This window comes from Vanellus vanellus (assembly GCF_965231255.1).
Source record: "Vanellus vanellus genome assembly, chromosome: 15".
Taxonomy (NCBI): Eukaryota; Metazoa; Chordata; class Aves; order Charadriiformes; family Charadriidae; genus Vanellus; species Vanellus vanellus.
In genome coordinates, this window is record NC_138920.1 from 11026947 (window position 1) to 11048557 (window position 21611).

At 44.4% G+C, this 21611-nt stretch overlaps 1 protein-coding gene across 1 annotated transcript in view; it reads left to right on the forward strand.

Moving 5' to 3' along the window:
• The window catches only part of TSHZ2 (teashirt zinc finger homeobox 2), a 223562-nt gene extending 216607 nt beyond the window's left edge, over positions 1-6955 (forward strand). The window contains exon 3 of the mRNA XM_082491020.1: positions 6866-6955. The gene's annotated coding sequence lies outside the window, so the exon portion shown is untranslated. The remainder of the gene's footprint in view (positions 1-6865) is intronic.
• The last annotated feature ends 14656 nt before the right edge of the window (positions 6956-21611 follow it).

Here is a 21611-nt window from a genome sequence, read left to right on the forward strand (position 1 = left end):
TGGCCCTTTTAAGCACCTCAATTAATTGGGGAAATGTAGCTTTAAGTGACTCGCCAGTACATCCTGACATCCATCCCTGTAAACCCAGGACTTGAACCCACCGCCAGTGTCCAGATGGTTTAACCATAATTGCCTTGCCTTATCTGCTCTAAATTCACTCTTTTCAAGGTGTGCTACAAAAGCTATTTCTCTTCTGGGATCTATACAGGTGGCATTTTAAAATGTAGCAAGCACCCAAGTCTACAGAACCTGCTTGTCACAGAAAATGACACAGTTTGCATGTGACCTGTAATGACAGTTGCTAGTTGAAAAGAAACCAGAAATTCAGCTATATCTTCCACACTTTGGTTGCAGCTGCCATCAACTAAATCTCTCTCCAAGGGCAGATGGTGCCCTGTACAATGAACAATTTAATCTTTAGCAAATAGAGAAACTTTGCCAAAAAATCCACTTTTTTTTTTTTCTCCAAGAATAGGCTGTCAATAACGTGCTCTCAAATACATTGTGGTTTGATGACTATACTTTATTTATAGGAAAAAAAAAAAAAATGTTCTCTCATCGTTTTTTTTTCTTTATAAGCCTGAGTCCCTTCCAGATACCCCTCCACTGGGCTTTGGTTGAGTGAGCAAGCGATTGGGAGGAGCCAGTTGTGTCAGGATATTTCTTTGTGCCTGTTAGATATCATGTGTGCTCTTTGTTATGGAACATGTGTGTATCCTCTGTCACCTTGAGGCCCGAGCCGAGATCAGGGGTGAAATCTTGGCCTTCCTCAGTGCAAATGGCGCAAATCCCACTCTCTCCACCAGCCCAGGATTTCATCGCGTCTCTCTGAAGACACGGGGAGCCGCAGCCCCCAATATTTCCTCTGATTCCATCTATCAGCGAAACAGCTGAGGCATGCAGGGAGGTGAAATGATTTGCCTGAAGCTATGCACGCCGGATCTCTGGGGTGGGAACCGGGTTTTAGCACCCAGCCCGCTCCCTTCCCTGCCTCCCCTGGCTGCCTCCGAAGGAAGCCAGCACGCGTGGCTTCGGGCAGCGATGCTGCTTGCCCCTCCTGCGCCCTCCCTACACCCCTCATCGCTGCCCGGGCCCATGCAAAGACCTGGATTGCCCAAACTAGCAGGAAAAAAAACCCCATAAATTCTTCTTGCTGTTTTTTCTCAGCCTGAATAGTCCCCTGATCTGCGGCACCGCACAGTCGGCGCCGGTGAGCGGTCGCGTGCGGAGGGAGGAACAGGGCAGCGCTCGCCTCCAGCCTTACCGCACCTTTCGTTTGCCCCTGTCTTTGGGGGATGTGTCTCGTCGTTCTTGCTTTTAAAATACTCCCACATCCTTTTCTAGTCATTCACAGGAGAAAGTGCCTGCCCTCTGGGGAGCTGCTCAGGCTAACAGATGTCAGCGTTTTCACAAGCCATGTTGTTCAGGTGGATTTGGAGGATCTAACTGTATTTGTTCAGGGATGTCTGGTGACCCTAGTGAGCTGGGCACTGCTGCGCATATTCCGTAGCTCTGATTGGGCTGCTTTTTGTCTAGAAACACATATATATACTTACATATAAAAATATATTTATATTTGTACATTATATTCGTACATAAAGTATAATGTATACGCAGAAGAATTTTCGCATCTCTGTCTTAGGTCTCAGGCGGAATGACTGGTCCACATACACACCTGCACAGGCCCCTAAAATGTCATGTTGCCGTGCCAGCGCAGCCCAGCCACGGTGTTCGGTACCGTTAGCCCACTAACGGTAGAAGACAGGTCACTGTCTTCACTGCACTCTGCACAGTACGAATAGGCATATGCGTACGAGTTTTGCTCAACCAGGCTCGCAGCTAAGAGATCTGTCATACAACACTACGTGCACAGACATCAGATGTTTCTGCAAAGAAGAGGCTCAGAATGTGAAAGGTTATTGGGATTTTTTGCAGATTTCAAGGAGATTCTTCTTTTATACCCCAAAACTGTTGGGCCAGGCCAGCTGAGGTAAATCAGCATAACTTTGTTGACCTCCTGCAGATCAGGTGCTTTGCACCAGCCGCAGATATGCGCTCTGATGGCCTTGCTGCTGAAATCAAAGCTCTTTTATCTGGCCTTGGCCTTAGCCTCTTAGCAAGGTGTCTTCAGCAAAGAGTTTTCTGAGATAAATGCAACTCAATGACTTCAACTTTTTATTAAATGTAGTTTCCATCATCCCAGGCAACAAGGTCTCGAAATTCCACCACCTGGGTGGTACCGCGGTCAGACAATTTTGTATTCAGGCGGACACACCCCAGGAACATCTGAGCTAGAGTCCACATTTCTTTTCCATTATCTTGTCCCGCATTCTTATAAGCTTAGATCAGGGGATAGAAGTATGTTTTACTTTTACAATAAAGGACACCTTTTTCCACACTCCCCTCTCTGTGTGGCTGATGGCTCAGGTTGAAGACACAAAGTCGGATGCCTTCCGCAGGGACAGGAGAGGCTGAGGAACCTGCTGGTCACCATGGTGTGTCCTCCTCTCCCTGAGCTCTGCTGCTGGCTGTTGGGCAGCTGACTGTGACTTCCGGGCAGTGCACAGTGCAGCTTCTTGGCACGAGACCCTTCAGTATGAAGAACTTTAGGGACCTTTTCCTCTTGGCGTCATGTGGAGCCTCTGCATGTGTTTGGGTGGGTGCTGCACCCTCAGCAAGAACAAAGAAGAGCTGAAAGTATTAGTTATCACGAGGGTTATTCTTACCTCTCCCAAAATGCTTTCCCACCCTGCCAGAGTGTGTTTTCTGAAACAAATATGTTCTATTTATTTATTTAATGTGCTGTTAAATGACCTTCTGGAAAGCTATTCCTGCCGCAAGGCTTTAAAATGGATGGGCAGGCATAACTCAAGAGAGCATGCTCCTTACAATCAGGATGAATCATTTGAGTAGTTACTGTTTAGATTGATATAATTTTAGTTATAATTATGGGTAACGAGAAAGCATTTAGAGTCTGTAATATTGTAATTCATGGTGAGAGGAGTCCTAAATGAAATAAAATATATCCAGATTTGCTTTTTCTCCCTATCTAGGTATTATGCACGTGAGCATGATTCTTTAAGGAACAGATTTTCTGCTGCTGTAAAAATCTCGCAAAAGTAGGTCAAAAATGACATCTAGAGATAACATGTTTGGTAACCACAAAGGGCCTGTCTATGTCTTTCTATTTGGCCTTTTAAGAGTCCTGCAATTTATTACTGTAGGTACAGCTGCAGCCTGAAAAGGTTTTGATCCATAGACTCCCGTGGACTTTGGTGGGTGGATCACGGATACATACTGTCATTTTTGTTATCCCATTACACTAATGGAAGGTAATAACATGATATTAGCAGAGATCTGGAAATACAAAAAAAAACCCCAAACCATTATAAACAAGTGAACCTGTTGTCATCTGCCTGGCTGTAGAGTACCATCACACTTTGGACCATGCCACTGAGGTGGTCAGTGTTCTCCTGCAGAACCCAAAAAGCAAAGAGTGACAGCAATCCCCAAGCAAAGGACTTGAACACCACCCCATGAGCGGACAGCCTGTGTCCGCAGGAAGCTGCGTCATTCCGTTGGTGTGGCTTTTGGCCATGGAGAAAAGGGGAAAAGGAGACGAGAGAGCAAGCAAAAGTGTGGGATTTGGCGTGTGTGTGTATGCGTAAAAGGAAGAGCGAGCTCACCGCTGCTCTCGCGGGCTGAGGAGCAGAGCTGAGCAGCGTGGTGCCAGCCCGCCGAGGCCGGACACAGGAGCGATCAGCTGTTGACATACAGTTGACAGTTGTCTCAGATTGCAGACGTGTTTGAGAGTTCCTATTTCAAAGGTTTCACAGCTGTGTTTTTACGGCAAGATTTGAATGAGAGGGAAGCTGTGCCATGGACAAGGAGTGGGAAGGTGATTGGTAGAAAGAATCCCGAGTCCTGACACATCCACGTTAAAGTAGATATGACTTTTTACATCTGTTGATGGCTTGATAATTAATGTTAAATAAAAGCAAAGCTTCAGTATCTGCAATTAATATCAGCATAGTGAACAACCTCAACTGCATTTTTGTAATATAATTTAAATGATAGTTTTCTTTATGGTACAGGTTGAATTACATTTCAACAAATGCCCAGGAAGCAACAAACTTTGCCCATCAAGTGCTGTTTGAACATCCAAATTGCTACGCCCTAGACTGCGGGTGACAAGCTCTCCACATACTCCTTGAATCTCTTAGAGACTTGATAATGAAATACATAAACTATGACCCTTATTGATCAGGGCTCACACTAATTAATTTCCTGAAGTCCTGTCCCAGCCTGCAGTGATATCAATGCAAAAAAAAAACCCCAAGGATGGAGACTCTGGTTGGCCAAAAGGCCTAGGGGTGAAGTACTTATCCTATTGAAATCGATGCCAAATCCCAATTGATTTTAGTCATGCATGGATGTTACCATTAGTCAAGCATCTGGATGCTTAGCCTCAAAACTTTATACAATTGTCACAAATGGCTTTTATAGCAGTGCTAATCCAAAACTGCCTGCACGCGCGCAGCAGTGCAGAGAATCCCCTCCAGCTCCCGGGTGCCTTGTTCCATCTTATCTTTCCTCCAGCAGCAAAACCGGTCAAAGAGAGGTTTCCACCCTTCCCCGTTGGCTGTGCAGTCCCAGCCCTGCGCTGGGGACTCCTGTTGGAAGTGTTTGTGTGGCCCCTTGTGAGACACATCAGGGATGGATCCAGTTTTCAGCTGGGGTGGTATGGACCCACGGACGGTTGCAGGGAGGCAGCTGGGGATTGTATCATACCGTGGGGTGGAAATGATAGGAAGGGGTGTGAGTTTCTGAAACGGGTTTGTTGCCAGAAGGGTTTCTCTTGGACCTACACCCTGACTGATATGCCTCCAAAAAGCTCTGCCAGGGGTTAACAATGTCCTTAACGTTGCTTTGTGCATGCTCCCCTTGTGACCTGGGAGCAACCAGGAATATTACTAAGCTGATTTTATGGCTGCTCTAATACAAGGACCTTCCTCACAACAAATGAAAAGAAAGGGAGGCAGGATTTTGGCTCTTCATTTTTCCGACTGAAAATATTTCCCACTGGCAGGGAACCAGTACTCTGCAGTGATTGCTTCAAACCAAGACTCCTTCCCAGATTTAATACTACATGCTGCTTAATTGTCCTAATGACATTCTAGAGGCAGACTTGAATTAATCAAGTTATTGCTCCCGCACTCGGCTGTTTCACCACTGTTTCTCATGTTGGCCTGTGCGGGACGTGCCCGTGGTGTCTGTCCCCCGCACCCATGAGTTAGGCAGATGCTCCGCGTGTCAGAGCTGCTACAGAGCTCGAGATGATCCAAGGCAGGACTTGGCGTGCCACTGGTAGTTTTCCATCCTGGTGAGGGCTGCAAAAATCTACTCGGAAAGGTAAAGTCCAATGCCTGTGCCATCTCTGCAGTCTGCACTTGGACCATTTGCAGGGGGTGATGCTGCAGCTGAGAACTTGGCCGCAGAAGCAGAGGCAGCTCATGGCACTACTGTATTTCAGCTCTAGGCGTTACAATAGTAAGGCTTCCGGATTGCTTTAAAATTTGAACAAGGTGTAAACTGACACAGCTTTGTCCTTTAGCAGTGAAAAATGATAGCTTTGCAAAGTGTGAATTGCTCTGGAGTGTTACCTCTGAAACCTAAAGACAACATTTGAAAGTGTCAACATGGATTGCTTTTAATATCTTTTAAGTGGGAATAACGATCTAAGGTATTCGCCACAGTTTCAAACTGACTTCCGTGCATCCTCAGTTGCCAAAATTCTCTACATTCAGCTGCCAAAACCTCTTCTTCCCTTCCAACACTTTCTCCATAGCAGGTTTGGGTTGCCAGTGCAAAACTCAACATCACTGTAAAAACTGAAAAGGTGAAGATATTGTAAAACAAACCAAATTATAAACGAAATAGCATGAAGTCAATGTACCTTTTTGTTTTCATATGGATTTTTTTTAAAAGCTGAGTTTATTTTACTTTAAATAAAGCTACTACTGAATTTCCAGTTGATTTAGCCAGAACACAGGGAACACACTGCAGGATTTAAGTTGTGTTTGCTGAAATGTCCGTTGCCTTGAACAGATAATATATTTTTTAGTAACACATTTCTCTTTGCCTGGTGCTGGTCTTTTTTGCTCACTGCTCTCTCCAGATTGACTTTCACTCTAATTATTGCCTGCCTCATTTCTCACCCTATTTTTCCAGTTGTTTTTTTCTACTGCTTTTCTCAGTATCTTTCTCCCATAAGCAAAACAGAACTCAACTTTAGGCTGAACTTTTAAACCCACATATTGAAATTAAGTTAAACAAACACCTTCTGTCTCTATGTAGAAGGAACTTCACAACTTGAGTCACTTAGCACTTTTAGGAGTTGCAGAATGGAGAAGGTCCAGTGGAAAAACAGCAGCTTTTAGTACCGGGGAGGGGAGGTGCCTTAACAACCTGAAATAACACAGTAATTTAAGCACCGTGTGGGTACCAAGATGTCCAATTCACCCTGAGGATTTAGGGCATATTCTTGGCTGGTTGTAGAATGCGGCTCATCGTATTGTCCAGGTTTAATCAAGACGAGGGAAAAGCAGAGATGCAGAGTAACAGACTCAGGGGACCAGGCGGAGCCGCAGTATCGCTAATCCCTGCACAGTTCCGGACGTAAGGATCCGAGGTTTTTTCATGACATTTCTGTGTCCTTGGTTTTTGTGAGCCTATGGGTGGACAACGTAAAGCAAAGCTGACTTATTTCCCAAAATTTCTATTGATAAAATTACACGTTGAATAAAACCTGGAATCGTGATTAAAACCTTGGTAACGATAGTTGTTATTATTATTCTGCTTGCAGGACGAATGCCTTAGCTCCAGCTCTCCAGCCCAGGCTTCCCGCACCCAGCCCACCCCTGCGCGTCACACCGAGCCTGACATTGAACTCACAACAACCCGGACCGAGAAGACTGCCAAAAAACTCCCTCTATTCTTCTTCATCCTCACTAACAATTTGGTAATGAAGTATTGATTTCCACTCCCCTGTTTATGGACAATATTAGATTTTCATTGATAAACTGCACTGGGGCTGTCTGGTCTCCACTGTCCCTTTTTGCTGTCACTAAAACAAAGTGCCACTGAAGTAAGATAATGACTGAGAACATTGATGTACTTATTTCGTCAATTTGTAACACTTGACAGGAAAAAAAAAATTCTTCATAGTTTAATGTCCAAGTGTGCTACACAAGATGCAGTCACATTGGAAGCTTTACTTTTCATGGTAATGTCCATTTCCTATTTATAACCCCTTTGGGATAGTTTGTCTAAAGGAAATGTTTCTATTCTGTGCAGCTATTACTGTTGCACCTGGGTTGCCCAATCCAGTCATTGCACTAGGGATCAATACATCACAGTAAGTACAAGAATTATTAAGTTAAAACAGATTCTGAGCCAAAAAACCTCTGAACAATGTTAATCTTCTGTGCAAGTTGTTCAAATAGTTATGCTTAACCATGTTGCTGCCAAAGATTTGTTTAAAATGGATTATTTTCAGTTTGTTTTATTCCTCAGATATATGTATATATTTAAATCTCCATTACAGATTATGACGAGACATATGCAATGGAGTGATTTTTAAACAAAAGTACTATTGTTAGATTATTGAACGTTATATAAATATAGGTATATCTATATATAAATATCGCTATATAAATATCTATATATAGATATAAAAGAATAAAAGTAGAATTCCTTTCTCGGTTAGGTGAGTGTAAATCTGAATCTCTCTGTTGTCGTCAATGGAGCTACATTGGATTTATGCCACCGTAAATGAGATCAGAATCTGGTGTTCGCGCTCTCTGTCCGGCCCGGCTCACGCCGCCGGCACGGCCAGGCTGGGAAGCACAGCTGCCTTCAAGTCAACCAAGACCCGGGGAGAAGGGGGCTACAAAGATGGCGATTTCAAATTTGTGCTTGTAACTTTTTCATTAAAACTTTGAGGTCCCGATTTTAATTTGTGGAATATTCACGTTAATAATGAGATCTAATTAAGACATCCATTAAAAGCCCGTTAAAGTTAATTTAACGTAAAAATTCCAATAGAACTGTATTAGATTTTCTCCATTAAATTAACGTTATGGATTTTTAACGGATGTCTTAATTATACATTATTATTAACGGGAATACTGTATTACACAGATTAAAATCTGGTCCCGAGTCAACTCACAAAATCTTCCAGGCCATGCTAATGTCACGCGTCTCTCGGTACCTAGTGCGCTGCTTGGAAAGCCAGGCGCAGCCCTGCTTCCTCTCGCTGAGCATTTCCTCGCAGCGAAAGCAACCTCCAGTAGAAAAATCCGTTTCTGCATTTAACGATGAACTTCCCGTATTCTCGAAGGAAAAATAAGTCGGGATCCAGTTGTAAATCGCTGCTCCGTTGCAAATGAAATATTCAAAGTATGCGAGGCGCAAGTTGAGAAGAGGATCTTTCTCAAGTAAGAGAGGGCTTTGGGGTGTCTTTTACATTGTTTTGTTTTAGAAGTTCAAGGATATAATTGACGTGCAGCATCCACAAAATGAGACTAAATACCTTTACTGCATTCCCTGTGGCTTGTGCAGAAGGGTCTGTTTTGGCATTGTTTGGGAAATTTTGACATGATCCCTAAACTCAACATGGAGGAGAAAAAAAGGCCCTTCTTATTTACCTCCTAGGGAAAGTGTTGCCCTTATGCCACATATAATAGCAAATTGCTTTTTTTATGGCATGCATAACCTAGATGGGAAAAAATATGGCGCTTGAGGGAAGGAGGGAAAAAGTAAATGAAGTTCCAGGAATGTCATTCTGAAGTAATGAGGCATGGACAGAAAATATACCCCTCACATCATCGGATTGAGATGGCAGTCGAAATAGCTTCATTGAAGTGTCAGCACTCATCCATCAATCAATCATCCACAAGGAAAAATAGCGACAGTACAACGGGGCGGCTTTTATGGGATTTACTCATGGGCATAGGGAATAGCAGCTCAAATGTAGTTCTGACATGAAAAGCAAGGTGCTGATATTATTTTTTATGATGGGAGGATCATAAAGTGAATTGAGAACAGTGAGGTCTGTCTTTGCTTAACCTATTCAACTGGAAATGAACGGAGCTCAACTGGAAACGAGCAGAGCCTTCAGATGGGTTAAGATTGAAGCCTGCACCGTGCTGAGCACCGGCCATTGACAACAAAATTCTATTAAAGCAAAATCAATGCATTAGCATCGAGCTCCTCAGAAGCTGTTAAATTGCACAGCCCAGTTCAGAGTTATTAAGTGAAGTTGCACAAGGTGGGTCCTGCGGCACGGACCCAAAGGCACGAGCGCCGCGGTAAAACGCCACCTGGGAGAAACCACGTGCGTATGCCCAGCCCTGCTCCTTTCCCCAAGCTTTGGATGCTCTAGAAAAATATTTGGCTTATTGCGGCATCCAACAAATGATGTTTCCACCAACTTAGGACGGCCCTGATCCTGCACCCTGTCGCAGCTGGGCGCTTTGCCGTCTGCTTGGGTAGAAGCCACATACATTTTGCCGCTTGCAGCTGTGGCCGAGCCACAGGGGTGCCAACACGGGCTGGTAGCGGGAGCGAGGAGCACTCTTCCTGCAAGAGGGTGGCCCTCCGGCCCCAGCCAGCCCGCGGCATCTGGGGCTGGGGCTCCGTGGGGCACCCGCTGCTCGGGTTCGGCAGAAAGGAGGCGTCCCTGGTGCCGCGTAGCCACTGCGCAGAGAGCTCGTGGTGACGATGGGAACCACCGTCCCACCACCAGCCATCCCACCACCGGCCGCCCTAGCCCCAGCTGTGCCAGCAACTGGGACCCCAGAGCTGAAAACCTCTCTTAAGGTTTTTGGGAGGGCCAGTCCCCCCGAGGGAGGTCTGGCCGGCCCTGTATTGCTCAGGACCCTTCGCTCTGGCACAGGCACGTGCGAGAACAGCTACTTCATTTAAAATCTGTCCACAAACCTTTATTACACAGTGCTAAACCTTGATTATTTTGCCTGCATCGCTGTCCTCTGGGAACGTTTTAGGTACACATTTGAATTAAGTGATTTTTTATTTTTTTTTTACAATATGATATAAAAAAAGAAAATGTACGTCGCTCTTCTCTTTCTCTGTACGAAACTGGATGAGTTGATAGTTTATCTGTCATATAAATCAGGTAACACAGAAAATCATTGCATCTTTTCTCTGTCGTATCTACTCAATATCTATCGTTCTGACTTTTATTCTTATTGGAGATCATCAAAACATTAATTAAAAGCCCGGTGATCAAACAGCCGAATATTTATGATTCACGTCCTTGCTTATTAACAAGTGGCATATTGATACACCACATATCCAAGCTGTTTATGCTCTTACACTGCAATAAAGCAGTAAGAATTGTTACCCTTACACACTGGTTTGAGAGATTTATTCAGAAACTGTAGCTCCCTTCCCACCACCGTCTATGTCAAAATAAGCCATATCACCTTAAAAAAAAATGCTCCATTTTAAAAGGGGGAGGCGTAATTAGCATCTCTTTGCAGCCTAATATATAAGAATTTCAGTGGATCAGTCTCAGGTGTTTTTCCCAGGCTCTTATTATTTAAGCTGAGAGGGAGAAGGACATTTAACTTTAAAAATGGCTGTCATTAGTACAATAATAATTGTTGGTTTAAAAAAAAATCTTTGAGAAGCCGCTAACAAACCTGCCCAGTAATTACTTGTCAATGCAACTTATCATGGGTTTTATTACCTACTTGTAAAAGTATTTACAAGACTGACCTCCCTAGCTTTTTTAGAGATCATGGAGGATATAGGAAGTCATTTTAAAAATCAATAATTATATATTAACACGATAGGAGTTGAAGCCTTCCAAGCCAATTTTACAGGCTATTGAGTCAACTCTCACACATTCACATGGCAAGGATTGTTCCCCTAATTTTTGGTCTTTTTTCTTTCCTTAATTGCGTTTTGATAAAGTGCCATATTTATTGATTAAATTATACCCACAGTTCAGTCCCTAAAATTGAAGGGGATATTCCCACTGGGAAGCATCCGTGCGGGCTTTGCATGGAAAACAACCTGCCCTCGGTGAGCGGGAAAGTACAAAAGTCACAGAGTTTTGGCCCAGAGCAGCCTCTGGGTGAGAGCTACCGAGGGCAGATTCGCCTTTGACGGCGTTGCTCTCTGCTAATTACAATGGCCCGATCCTCCCGCGAAGGCGCTGCCCTGCTTCAAGCACAGCAGCTCCGGTCAGCCCTCGGTTTGGTCTTGCTGTGAAGATTATCCTGCGATAAAACCTGTTGAGAAAACGCAAGGGAATGGAAGACGGAAGCATAATTTTTTGGCAGAGGTTTCTTCTCAGTGAAGAAATGACCATTCAGCGCCTGAGGCCAGGCTGGGCTGAGGCCATCGTCCCCATCCCCTCTCCGTTTGCCATCGTAGCTCTCAGGCTGGAGAAAGCGCCTTGGCTAAGTGGAGGTGGATCTCCATCACACAGGGCTTTTGTCTCCACAAACAGATATACGATGCAATTTATATTTAAAACTCTCGCTATAAAGACAGTATTGATCACAGATTCCAGATCAATACGTTGCAATTACAGCAGGCTTTAAAGGCCATCTGTCCCCAAGCAAGAGCACTGCTATAACCACCTCTAGATCTTTTGAAAAAGCGCTACTGGTATGTGCCCATCTTCTCACAATACAACCGGAGATATTATTTTTGCTCCTAGGAAGCTGTGTTTAGGAGCTACATAGAGCCGTAATTCCTGGTTACTGCCCACCCAAGAGGAGACCTCAGACCAGCTTCTCCTTGGGTTCCAAAGTCACAACATGGTCAGTGACACTGTGCTCTTGCTGGCCTGGTTTTCCTGCTCCCCCTCACGATTTATCCCACAGGTGGCAACTTTCCTTTTTGCCAAACCTCTGTCCTCCATTGAAAGCGATCAGCAAGAGGTTATTGAATTTCACTAAAACTAAAAACTCCTTTCACTAACGGTGCTGAAGAGTTTGGGCTGGACCTTGGTAGGTACAAACTGAGCCTTATTTATACGTGACAGATTGGACCACAGCAAACGTCAAGTTTCGAAACTTGCAACTAAAGAATAAATGAGATGCAGCTAAAGGCAGATTTCAATTCACATTTCACCAATCTGAGGACCTAATTTATCAAAATCTAAAGTCGATATCGATGGCCCTGGATGAGCCACCAGGTAGAGACTCCAGAAAGAAATGCCTCCTGGATTTTCTTTTTCTTCTTTCCTTAATTATTTCCTGCAGCGGTTGACTTCGCACAAGCATGTAGAATGTAGGACTTTTATTCTCCAATTGTCTCCTGAAGGAAAGTGAAAGAATAAAAAAATGAAAATAGTGGGTTTGCAGTGATAACAGCAGCCAACAGACCTTTGCAAAAGAACAGGTGCCAGGGAGAGGGTGAGCGTCCCACCCACGCTGCGCCGGTCCCACCAGCACGTTCCTATCTCCCCTGCAACCGCCTCCCTCCTCCTTTCAGTCTTCAGCTTTATTTATACCGACTTCTGAAAAACAGAAGCCAGATTCTGAGTTCAGTTATGCCGGTGTAAATCCAGAGCTACTCCTTCGAATTCAGTATATTTACCCTCTGTCTACACAGCTCCAAGCACTCTCCTCACGGTCTTAACCTTGGATCCCTAATGTGTTTAGATGGTTTTGAAAACAACTTCAGCAAACAGTCTCCAGCTTTGTGCAGATTAAATCTAAGGCACAGTCTGCGCTTCAGAAGTTTTATGGTTATGTCAGGGAAGTGATTGCAAAACTTTGTTATTGCTGTGTCTATGCTGGTGAAAGTCCTAATGTAAAAACGGTTGTATCGCTATAAAGCACTTTATACTGGTACAGCTTATTTTGCTTTGCTGGACCACTCTTATACCAGTGCAAGCACTTTTATCCCAGTGTATTCCAGTCTACACTAGTGGTCATTTTTTGTTTTAACTATGCTGGCAAAATGTGAAGAGTAGATAAAGTTTAAGACGACACTGTTGTTTCTTGTACCAAAGTGTCTGCACAATATTTTCTTTGAGAGTATTTTTAAAAGTGAAATAGCTGTACCACTGGACTTAACTGCAGAGTAATAAACTTCCAGTTCATCATCACTCTCAGCTCATGAAATGTCTTCAGGCCTTTGTAAAAAGCCCTGTTTGAGACAACAGATTAAATACTAATCCTGGCAGGTCGTACATCTCCGCTTGAGTTCATACCGTCTAGCTGAGCAAACTTTTTTTTTTCTTTTTTTGATCTAAGTAAAGACAACAAATTCTTTCATTAAACTCCTTAGATGAGATAGCAGGGGGAAAAAAAAAAAAACAATATTTTAAAAAGAAAATGAAAATAACATCTTGCAAAAACGCAGCTACATTAAATGCAAGGAGTGCTTTCCCTTGCACCCCACATCCCCGCACGGGCATCAGCGCCAGGTGAGGGATGTAGTTACAGTACTTAAACGTCCAAATTGTCTCAAATGTGGAATATATATAGGGACAATGTTTTCACTTACTAACTAGGCCCTGTAACATTCAAAAATTACCTATCTGTATATACCTAGGTAGGTACGCGGCTATATACAGATATCTACCCCTATACACATGCGTCTATTCGTGCAGACACCGGCACTCCGCGTGTGTGCGTCTAATTATGAGCAGGCAACGATTCTGTGGCTGAAGGAACAGCTGGGCACTGTTGGCACCAAGCGAAACAGCAGATATCTTCAGGATGTACAATGCAGTATTTTGGCTTTATAATGCAGCAAATGCTGGAATGTGCAATACAGGTTGCAAAAGCTGACAAGCTAAACAGTTCTTATTTGGCTCAGGGTACTTCACTGTCTATGTCTCTGGTACAATTACGCCCTTTTGTCTCGTGCTCAGGCACCGCTTATTAATCCTTTGGTTTGGTTTTGGTTTGGGTTTTTTTTTTTTTTCTTTTTCTGTTTCGGTTTTATTATCTTAAATGTGTCAGCATGAATCATGAGATCCACCCCCATTTTAAATAATAGAGCATAGTTGACCGTAATAGTAAATTTGACAGTTTTGCTCTGCCCCAGCGCTTGTGGTATGTAGTGAGTTTGTTATTGGCAGCATCTTCAGGTTACATCTGTGACCCGTGGTGTTAGGTCTAGAATTTTGTTTAAAAAATAAATTAAAAAAAGAATCAAAAGCTCATTTCTCTTAAAAAAAAAAAAAATGTATATACTACAAATCGCAAAAAGGAAAGGTTAAACACATTTTTTATATTAACAACGCAAACGGGACTCCTTCCGAGAGGACTCGCGGTGACTTTATCTGTAGAATGTTTCAGTGCTTATGCACTAATTTTGTAACAAGTGCATGCTGTATAGAATATATTGCCTGTATACTTAGAGTGGAGGGGGGGCCAAGCTGCTTTTCGTTGCGCACTGCAGCTTGTTTGGATGAAAAGTTACGCCTTTGATGCATTTTTATACTGTACATATTTGTATATATTAACTATATTGCCATGGTATGAACACAGATTTTGTTATATTTGCTTGTTTCGGTTTCCTACAAAAAATTGGTCCATAATGGGGGATAATTTTTTTTTTTTCTATAGGAAATATGCTTGTAATTTTTGTTTGTTTGTTTTCTTGGTCATCATCTTTTAATGGTTCCTAAAGGATTTAGAGATGAGTTTTTGGAGGAACTCTGAGAAGCAAGTCTGTGTTTGCATGAGACCTGCCCAATTGCTGGCTATAACGGGGGGCGGGGGGGAAGAGGGGAAATCTAAGTCAAGTTTTGCTTTTAAAGCATGCTTAGTCCCATGGGAAAACTCATACATGTACAATTATTCTCTTTGTATTTTATCTAATAGTGCCTGAATTATTTTTTTTAATGTCTTCTTGGAGGAACAATTCATAATTGTCAAAATTTGAAACATTAGCTTAATTTTGTTTTCATGACCTCTCATTTCTCCTCCTTATTTATTTTGTTGCTGTTTATAATGGGCCCCAAGGCCATTTCTGACATTGCAGTGTTCCTCTTCCACATTAAGGATGTTTTTAAAATTACTAAGATTATTGAGCCAACAGGCTGTTTTAATCAAAACCATGTTTCACTTGGTTTTGATGATTATGAATGGGCCTTACAATGGAAAAAGCCCTTTCTGCTGGGAGGACCGTACCACCTAGTGGCCCTAAAGCTTCATCACAGATATGCATCTTCCCAATATTTGCTGTCTTTCTCAAAGCCTAGCTGGCAATTTTGCTTCAAATTATTTGCTTATTAAAACTAACTTAAACTAAACAAATTGATAATGTTAATGGCATTTTTTTTTCTTCGGTTGATTGCTAAATAAATTCGTATAATTTATACTAGAGGAGATTACTGCTTTTATTGGTTTGGGTTCCCCCAAACCAATTATTAACAATCAGGACTATGTATCTCATTAAATTTAAATCAGGTCAAACCTATTTATCTAAGGCCTTTTCAGATTTACAGGAAGATGACTGTATTCCAGTGCATTTAAGATGTATTTCTGTGTATGATTTTGCAGCATTGAAATCTATTAATGGTGATTTTTGTTCTGTATTTTCACCGCAGTAAATACATTGTAAAAAAAAAAAAATAATCCCTCAACTTTACCACAGAAAACATTACTTTTTATGCCCAGGGATTTTTTTTTTTAATAAAATCACTGCAGTTTTAGAACTGTAATTAAAGCCCTGAATAATAGATCACACATCTTTATCTGTTGTGTTTAAAGGGAAAAAAAATAGCCCAAACTGTTCACATAATCCTGAATGCCTCATTTCCATAAAAAAGGTTTCTATACATATATTATTTACATTTTTAAACATGGTAATTCTTTCCTTTGTGGCATAAAATGTCTCTTTTCCACTGCAGCTATTGGAAAGCGACTGCTCACATCTGAAATGTTATCGTAATTTGCATCAGGAAACCCAACTGCAGACATTAAGGACTTGGGTGTGTTCAATTATGATTTTGCTGGAGGCTGTCCCTCATTTTAATGCTGCACTCATTGAACTACCTTTCTGAAATCTAGCTGATATGGTTCACCATAGACATGCTTCACAACATCATTAGCTTTGCAAATGGCTTCATTTCAGTCAATGCAGACTTCAGTTTTGGCCAATTGTAAAATGGAAATTTGAAAAGGAAAAAAAAAAACAGATGCACTTAAAACATGAAAAGAATTATTTATATGATAAAAATATATTTAGATTTTCAAAGCACAAGACTGAACAGAAGTGCTCTTTTTATGCTTTCTGAAGATGTTACTGTTAAAAGTCTTTCTACATCAGGCTTAATAAATCTGTAATGACATTTGATGGATTGATTTTTGTGTGGGTTTTTCTTTTCTTTCTTTCTTTTTTTTTCCCCTTTCTTTCTCTGCAGAGAAAGAAAAAGACTGACCTGGAGAGGCTGTGGGAGTAAAAAACCACAGGAATGTGCCTGTTTCAGTAAAACTCACGAACGATTTCTAGCAGCCTCCCTTCCCTTAAATAATAATCACTTAAAATGAGAAGAAGAAGACGACGAAGGAAAAAAAAGATCCAACTGCAGCACCCTGCGTTTGTTTCTACAGATCTTTTTCTCTCCCTCATCTGCCTCCTCTGACCACTCCATGCCCGGGTTATTTATGGTGTAATCTACAGCGAGGCATTGGGCTGCTGTCACACAAATTCAAGGCTCGCTAGCCATAAACCAGGCATGATTGAGATACCAAATACCCTTCTCGCCAGCGCTCCACCTCAGACGGATGGCTCTGTTTAACACTTAGTTTCCCTAAGCACTCCCTCGTCCCCCGTAACGCACCGTCCCCCCGCGCGGGGCCATGCGTCACACGCCCGAGTGCGGCAGCGCACGCCGATGCCGCCCTGGCCGTGGTGGGTTATTTACTGCCGACGAGTCAAAGCTCTCCGTGGCAGAGGTTCCCGAGACTCGTACTCATTAAATTTTGATGGGTACAGTATCACCCGTTAGCCATGTTTCATTGCCGCTGCTCCTCCTCGCCATGACAAAATGTAGGAGGAGCGGCAGAGCCACCATCCCGCGGGCAGAGCATCCTTCCCGCGCTGCTGCCGGCCTCTGTCCCATCCACGTGCTCGCTGGTCCCTGAAGGAGAGAGCGGTTGTCCCCTGTCAGAGGGGAGGGAGCTGCTGGACGTGTCCCCCCACCCCGCCATCACCCTTCTCCTCGGATTTCCTCTAAATCGCCCGCCTTCCCCAAGCCCCCCTCGCGGTTTGTCCATCCTGGCGTGGAGGACAGGGGCCACCAGGGCACTACACGTCCCTTCTTCGGTCGCCCACCCCCAATGCGCAGCGCTAAAGCCCAGGAAAGGCTCCGCACCCTCCTGTCCCCCACCCCTACGCCCCCAAGCCCTTGGTGTGACCGTCCCACACCCACAGAGACCCACGGCTGACCTTCAACTTCTACACGCCAGGTAGTTCGTTAGCAAACACACTTACGAGACAGTGCCTTGGATCCTGCAACACTGACTTCTTTTTTTTTTTAAGCGATTTTTTTTTTTGTAAAGGAATATATTGCACACATTTCAAGAAACCCCTCTAGGGTAAAATAAAAAATATATATAGATGGCTAAAATAACAAATGAATCATAAAACTTAGAGATGGAAAAGGACTATTAGATCATCCAATTTATCTTGCTGTCTGCCAATACAGGTTTGTTCCCCGCAGACCGCTCCCCAGGGCTTTGTCTAGCCTTTCTGACTTAACTCCAGCACGCAGGGTCCTCTGCCACTTTCCCGGGAAGAATAGTTAATGGTTTAGGCATGTTTTATAGGTACGGGGCCAAATCCTGGCCTGAAGGGAGCCTCACCTGCAAGGCGCAGGGGCGCTGACCCCAAATATTTCAATGCCTCCACAGAGCAGCGGTACACGCGCCACTTGAGCGTGTTTTCACCTCCTGCCCTTGCACACCGCCACCGGCCCACCGCACCCCACAAGGCTGCGGGGCCGGGACCGTGGTCCGCAAGGAGCCGTGTCCCCTCCATCCCGGAGCCGTGGGTCCATCCGGCCGGGCAGGACCGGGCCGGGCAGGATCAAGCGCCTGCCCGTGCTGCGGCGGTCCCGTCTTGGTGGAGACTGCCAAAGCAGCTGTAGGCAGCTCTCAGCAGGCCTAAGAGACTGCTCTAATTTATTCCAAGGGTTTGAACTTCCATCTCTTTTTTTTTTTTTTTTTTTTGTTTAATTATTGGTGATACACTCCAACAGAAGAACAAACAAACAAATAAAATCAACCCTTCAGCTTCTCAGATGGATGTTTTGGCTACAGGGCAACTTTGAAAGCTGGTTCAATTGTTGTTTTTGCTTTCATTTTTTGCTGCTCCTTAAAACTGTCTTGATTTAATAAAAGTTAAATGTTTTCATAGGAAAATCAGGCTGGGTCGTTTGTGATTCTTTTATGTACAACACGAATATTACATTATTCAACAATTCAGGAATAAATTTAATTCTGTCTACCTTCTACCTTTGCCGAATGTTTTACAATTTAAATAGCTGGCCTGACAGGGAAGGCCGGCTACGAAGGAGAGATCGATTGGCTCCAGAAGGCCACCAAGGTCATGGTACAAAGGACTTCAGGTGGGACATCACCAAGCCTGAGGGAGGCAGGCGAGGAGAGCCTGGGGCCAGGGCCTGGGGTTCGCCACGCCGGAATTGGGATTACCCGACTCACCTTCCTGAGACACCACGAAATGGGAAGGCCCCACGGTTTGCTCTGAAGTGGAGGAGCACAAAAGCGCCAGCCGATGTGGCTGCCCGTCACAGCCGGCCCCGCTCGCCGCCCCCATCCCCGCCACGGGCCGGGGACGCCTCCGCGTAGGGCCATCGCACGTGCTGGGCACCGGGTGAGCGTTCCCGGCAGTCCGTGCGTGGGCGATGGCCGCGGCTCGGGGTGGGTTGGGGGCATGGCTGCCGAGCATACCTCAGCCGGCACCGCCCCGCGAGGGGCTTGTGTCCCTCAGGGCGGTTTATTAGGCAGATTAGAGGAACATACAGCAACCCGACGTGCCCTCGGCGTCTGTCCCCGGCTCACACTGACCCCTCAGCCCCAGCTCAGAGGCAATTCTGCAGCAAACTGAGCTTTTAACTGGGCTCCAGACCTCAGGATGAGGACGGGAAAGGTGGAAAGGAAACGCTCCTCGCGGAAAGAGAAGAAACAAAGATCATGAGAAAAACAGTCCAAAACAGAGTGCAAAAGCTCAGGCTGTATCAAGCTGCTCCCCGCTACTGGGACGGTCTTTCCTTGTTCACGGGAGAGGGTCGGGGCCCTGAGGATGAGGATGGGGACCCTCCCGGGACGCAGCACACACAGACACCCCGGCTGCCGGCGCTTACCCCGCGCAGGACAAGGGTGGGGGGTCCTCTCCTCCTCCACCCACCAGTGCACAGGGGCAGCGGTGCGCAGGGCCAGGCTTTACCACGGCAAGCAGAATTAACCAGCCACACCAAAAAACCTGCCAGATTTAGGCTACACATCCACGAGGACTGACCAGGGCCCTCCTCAAGTGCCGTCTGCTCATATGCCCCGTTTTTGGTGATCGGCAGCGCACGTGGCACCATCAATGTGCAGGAAAAGGGGCTGTGTTCCCCCGGGCGTCAGTCACCGGGGGGTACAGTGGTTGGTAAAGAGGCACAAGAGGGGCGAGAGCTCTCGGTGGGTCCCGGCTCCCCACTGCTCCGGCCCTGGGCGCTCCCTCGAACACCAACCGTGTGCCCTAAAGGAGCTCTTAACCGGGCTGTGCTCCGGGAAGACGCAGTTCAAATACTGCCTTCGTTTTTCCTCAGCACAGCAGACCACCGCCGTCTCGTGGAGCGAGGTCCAGACCACTCCATTTTGTAAAATTTAGGACTTTGGCAGAGTTTTCTGCAGGCCAAACAATAATCCAGGCCAAACCTTTTGATGCCTCCTCTGGTTGTCCTGCAAAATACACCCAAGTCCCTAAAATATTGCGTGTGTCACACATCTAAAGGGCCCTCGAGGGGGAGGAGGAGGCTTCTTGCAAAGACAATCAGATAAACCTCAGCACCGAGAAGGGCATTTGGGAAACAAGGACTGCCCACATGCCGGAAATATTTATTGCAATGGGAAACAAGGACTGCCCACATGCCGGAAATATTTATTGCAATGGTAGTGTCACTTGAAAGGTATTTACAACATTTTTGTTACAGAAAAGACCTACTTTTGCTGGTGAAATGGCGCTTTTATGGATGTAATGTCTTCAGCGACCCTGCAGAGATGTGGCGATGAACGCCGCCTTTGAAGTGCCGGAGGGCCTCTGGCCTACTGGTTGTTCCTTCCGCACCCATCGGACATTTCAGGTGCTACGGCAAAAGAAACATTAAATTATGTAAAAGAAATATTGCCTAGAGAAATATATCTTAAATATGAAGTTTCTTTTTTTAAAAAGAACTGATGCTAGTTTTACATTAGTACCAAAATAATTTGTAATGATGCAAGTATAGCTACAGTTCCTCAGCTGCCAGAGCTGGCTCTCCACCAAAAAGTCTTTTTTGCTGGTAGGCTATCACTGATCATTATTTTTAAAGCCTTCACAGCTAAATTCACTGAATCTGGCTTCCGGAGCGTGCCGGTCAGTGGCGTGGTGCAATTCAGGTATGATTAAGGTGTCCCAAGACTGGGGTCTAAAATTCCAGTGCCAAAAATCACTGACAAGTGAAAAAAAAAAAAAAAAACAACAACAAAAAGCCAGAACCAAACCCAAATCCAAAAAATGTATCGTACCAGGACATTCGAGTATTCCCATTTAGCTGACAAGAACTGAGCAGCATTACAAGTGCTTGAGAATATTGTTTGCTAGTTTCTCTGAAGCAACTAATGCAACATCGCTAGCTCTGGACAGACTCATCCCAGCACGCACGCAGCTTAAATTAACAAAATGAGCTTAGGAAAACAACAATACTGCTAGGCTAGAGAAGGGGGAAACCACTTTTTTATATAAAAATGTCCATCTGTAAGCAATTGTGCTAATGCTTTAAAGATGATAATCTCAGGCTTTCGGAGTCAAACAGGAAAACAACCAAAATTCTTATCGGGAAAGAAATTTTTCAACCTGAAAACAGATTCTGTCAAAAAGTCAAAGGCCCAGATTTAGGTTCCGCTAAAAGAGACTTTTACAAGAGCCAATTTGAATAGAAATGTTGAGTTCAATTACCTTTTAACCTCAAGCCGAGGAAGGGAGACAAGCAATAGAAACCCAAACACAACACTGGAGGTAAATCAAAACACAACAAAAATTATAAAGTGCCAAATCTCATCCTGAGCCGACTTTGTGGAATGCACAGAGCGACCGCACAGCACCGACAATGGGAAGGTGCTGCCCTTAAGGTGTTATTTGCACTAAAGTTTAGCGAAAAATTGAGCCTGGAAAATGGGTGACCTGGACAATAAAGATAACTGAAGCGTTTAACTGAGAATGCAAACCTGTAAGCAGCCGTAGGAAACACCTCGGCCTGCTGGCTGAGAAACCGGGGAGTTTCGGGAGGTTTTGGTGAGAGGTAGTTGGAAGAACACAGGAAGAAAAAAACCACAAGTTTG